The sequence below is a fragment of the Lactuca saligna genome, chromosome 3, assembly GCF_052625555.1.
Source record: "Lactuca saligna cultivar CGN05327 chromosome 3, ASM5262555v1, whole genome shotgun sequence".
Classification (NCBI taxonomy): Eukaryota; Viridiplantae; Streptophyta; class Magnoliopsida; order Asterales; family Asteraceae; genus Lactuca; species Lactuca saligna.
Window position 1 is genome coordinate 129825186 of NC_136419.1, and position 4650 is coordinate 129829835.

Genomic DNA, 4650 nt, shown 5'->3' on the forward strand with positions numbered 1-4650 from the left:
TATAATATTTTCAAAAAACTTTGGACCAAAACAGCAGTAAAATTCCTATTTTGGACCAGTGCCTATTCAAAAAATTTCGAACAAAAGTGTCAATTTTCGACATATTTTTGCTGTTGTGTCTTCCATAAACCATTATCTGCATTTTTAAATACTAAAACTAATATTGTAAAAATCCCGACTGGTTCTTGATTAATCTCCGATTAGTTCTTATACGCTACCCGATCGACTAGAAGACGTTTAACAATTAGTATCCTTGCCTACACAATGAGCGAGACAATAAAAAAGCGATACAATTTTAAAACTTCGAAGTTTTATCCCAATATAAATTATTTGGGGAATGATTAGTGTTGTATTAATAATATTAATCTATTTTTTATGATATTAGTGATATTTACGAACTTTGTTATGATATTAATCATATTTAATTTTTTAAAATTTAAATAATTAGTAATTTATGGTCTCTGATTAAGTCTCCGATTAATCTTGTAATCCCACTCCATCAACTAGCTAACCTCAAACGTTTTTTTACAACTTTGCAAAATACTAAGGAATGAGTCGTTTTCAAAAACAATACAAGATATAAGTTAGTAAGCTCAAACCTATTTATTGGCTATTTGACTTTAATAAATAAACCATTTTATTTGTTTAATAAATAAACTCTTTTATTTATTTATTTTATTTAATAAATAACAAAAACATATTTATCTATTTATTATTTTTGATTACTAAATAATAAATTTATTACCTACGATTACATTATTTATTTCATGTGTTTATTGGCTCTCTTTTTGGCCTCATAGTAATATATAATTTGCAATCAATGTTGTAAAAGTTCCGGCTAGGTTCCGATTAATTCTTAGATGCTCGTCGACCGACTAGAAGACACAAATCAATTAATCTCTGCCTACACAATGAATAAATAAGTAGCAAACAATAAAATTTTAACACAATGAAGAAGTTCCATTTCAATAGAAACTATTTGAGGATTGATTAGTGTTATGTTAATAAAACTAGCCTATTTTTTTTATAATATTAGTCAAATTTAATTTTTTGAAATTCAACTAATTAACAATTTAGGTCCCAATTAATCATCTCCTAACTGATTAATCATTTAACCACAGTTTACCAATTAGTCAATGTTGAACGTTTTTCACAACCTTTACAGGTACAACTACTAGTTCGAGAGCAAGAATATAGACTATTGTCGAGAGTGAATTGATTTCGACCTTCGAAGTTGCTAAGGAAGCTTTATACCTTAAGCAACTTTTATTTGGTATAGGTTTACACCGAAACATCTTTTGGTAAATCCTGATAATCAAAGAGCCATTCATCTTGCTAAAAGAATTGACATTTAGTTCACAAACACACAATCAAATCGAAGAATCCTTTATTGTAACTTTGTACGAGGAAAGAATACCCATATTGAAAAAGATTCATGCCAATGACAATTCAACACCTATGTTCACAAAGGCACTTCCTTGTTACTATGTGAGGTATTGCTTTAACCTTATGTGCCAACAAGCTTGTTAGTATTTGATATGACACATTGAGGAGAGGAAACATGGAAGATTTTGGATTTCTAATCATTCATTTTACTTTTCGATACATTTTATACCAATGTATTTACGTGGGAAGGCCATGTTAATCTTGTATTCGTATTTGTTTTTCTATCTTGTTCGAAAGAATTTTGTCATTTGGAGCGAAACTCAAATTTGTTGAAGATTCTCAAACTTGGGAGAACTCATCTTGTTGAAGGATCAAAATCAAGGTGGACTATTGATAATTACCAGTTTGTTATAGATCAACGATAATTATCAGTTTATCATCATCATACAACCACCCACCAAACACGTCCTTCGGGTGGAATAGTCTGACCATCTACCATCTTATTATCGCTAATCGCACGAGCACTCTGGTAATCATAGTTGAAAGGCTCTTTTACAGGTTTGTTTCATATATGGAAGGTTTTTGGGTTTAGCATGTTTTTTCTATAAAAGAATGCTTCCTTATCATTAACCGAAATACATAGAGAAATCTAAGAGATCAAATTAGAGAGTTTATCATGGATTTTGAATAATTAATATATGTTCTAGTTTGGGCGAGAATTTCGGTTCTAGGTATGGTAGCACCTTTGTAATCAAGTTCCGTTTATCCTATTATTCTACATTCTATACATGTCATTAGGGATGAAGTCATGAAGATCCCAACGGAAAAATAACATAAAAATGATCCGTATGAAATAGTCAAATTATAATGATGTGCGGAGTGAACCACATGGACCGTTTTGTAATACATTTTAATAATATATAAAATAATAATAATAATAATAATAATGGACATGAAAATAGAAAGTTATTAAATTCTAACTGGCGTACAGGGAAAGCAGACATGATGTTTATATTTCTGCTTTCTGTTCTCAATACTTCTTCTAGCAGCTTCAATGGGTGTCGTTACTCGTACGGACAGACGAGAGTCGGAGAGGTAAGATCTAGAGTTCCGGCGGATGCTGCTATCCTGCTCCGGCGTTGTCCTCAAGGTTAGAACCGAAGAGGAGTACAACCGCCGGCAAGTGCCAGCAGCTAACAGAAACGAATGCACAGCAGATCAGAAGCTTGTATGCGTCACAAGCGGCGTCTGTTTCCTTGGCATCGCTATTGTGAAAAAACTCTTACTCAGAGGCTATTCCGTTCGGATCATCGTCGATAACGAAGGTAAAAATGGCGCTGTTACTGGTATTGTGATTTATTAGATGAGATTTTTGTGCATATATGTTCTATACTAGTATAATCATGAATTAACCGGAAGTATTTGGAATTACAGACAATATTGAGCGATTGAGGGAGATAGAAATTACAGAGGAGGCAGGAGGAAGATCGAACATTACTATCAACAATCAGATCGGAGTTGTTGTTGCGAAGTTCAACGAACTTCAGAGCTTAATGGAAGCGTTCGATGGATGTTCTGCTGTATTTCATTCGCCGGCTTTCATTGATCCGAGTGGACTCTCCGGCTACTCAGTGAGTCACTGAGTCTCTTTCATCCATATCGTTTTCCGATCACGTCGAGACAAAAGTCTCTATCGTCGCAGGTCAATGACAATAATCAAATTTCCACCGAAAAATCAATGCAGCCAGCATGTGTTGTTCTAAGATCTGAATGGCTTGTATTTTATTATTGAAAATTATGTTAGATTTGGCTTTTAGTGAATTATTCTATTTTCTCTTTCCTTCTAGAACTTTTTCTAAATGTACAATAGATTAAATAGTATAGTTTTTAATTTTTTATATGGTCTAGAATCTTTTAAACAATCCAGTTGATTCATTATAAATAAAAATTTATTGTAAACATACACTACTTTAAACGATCGAGCTCATAAATGATTATGAAATTGATAGAAAATAATGGCTGAAGTAGAAGCAAGAGCAGCAGAAAATATAGCGGAAGCCTGTGCTGCCACGTCATCAGTTAGGAACTATGTGCTTACATCTTCTCTATTGACATGCATTTGGAGAGACATTTCCGATAGCAGCCTTTTTCTCATGTAGTGGATCATAACACATGGAGTGATAATCCTTTTGCAACCGCAAAAAGGTTAATATTGACATTTCAAAATCAGATATTTGATTAGTAATTGCATGCAAAATTATTTTATTTATGAAAAATCAAGAAAATTATTTATAGGAAATATTGTAGTTATGGTATGCTTTAGGGAAGCAGAGCACATGTCATGGAAAATAGCCAAGGAAAAAGGGTTGAAATTGGCGACAATATGCGCTGGTCTTATAACTGGAACAAGTTACTTTTGTGCAAATCCATCATCCACCCTAGCATATCTCATTTCCAATCTTTTCAATTATTTAGTTAAATAAAGAAATATCAAAATAGCAATATTTATTTATTCGTATATTATACTTTTTTATTTTTTATTTGTTACGATATTGAATTATGCATAGTAATGTTATATATCTTAGATATTGAATTATGCATAATATACAGATAATATGCACACACAACACGTAATTTATATAAAATACTTCATATTTATGTGTAAGCTGAAAGTAACTATGCACTCACTTGAAAGGTGGTGACTCAGCACTCGGACAGTGCTTCGATACTATCAAAACAATTTTCCTTCAATAAAACCTAGTACCAATACCACTATGGTTTAGTCTAACGATAACCGCGACAAATTAATTAGTCTGACTATTATTATTGTTATATAAGCGTTAATAACACTCAATATAACTCATAATAATAGCCCAAATAATTATTTTAAGGACCTAATATTATTCCTATAATTATTTGAAAGCTATATTAAAAATTGCGTAAGCATAACTCACTTACATCGGATTTTAAAGAAAACCGGAACTTTATTTGGAGCAACGTTTCGAAACCGAAAGACCATTTTTCTCGGGACTCTGGGAGCCTCGGGGCTTCCTTAGGGTGCTAGGGGATTTTCCTAGGGTTTAGGGGTGGTTTGGAACCTTAGAGAGAGAAAGATTTTAGAGAGAGAAAGGTTTTTGGTGTAATTTGCTCGGTAACCCTCGCAGGTATTTATAGGCGAAGCCTGTCGGATTACGCTGGGCGTCGGACAGGACTACGCTGGGCGTAGTTCGGATAAGCCTCCAGCTCGCATCCAGCTGTTAGCCA

At 33.1% G+C, this 4650-nt stretch overlaps 1 pseudogene across 1 annotated transcript; it reads left to right on the plus strand.

Moving 5' to 3' along the window:
- Window positions 1–2376: 2376 nt before the first annotated feature.
- On the plus strand, window positions 2377–3643 carry LOC145035984 (cinnamoyl-CoA reductase-like SNL6; annotated as a pseudogene). The gene is made up of 3 exons (XR_013678416.1): window positions 2377–2711; window positions 2821–3023; window positions 3396–3643. The product of XR_013678416.1 is annotated as a cinnamoyl-CoA reductase-like SNL6 (transcript).
- The last annotated feature ends 1007 nt before the right edge of the window (window positions 3644–4650 follow it).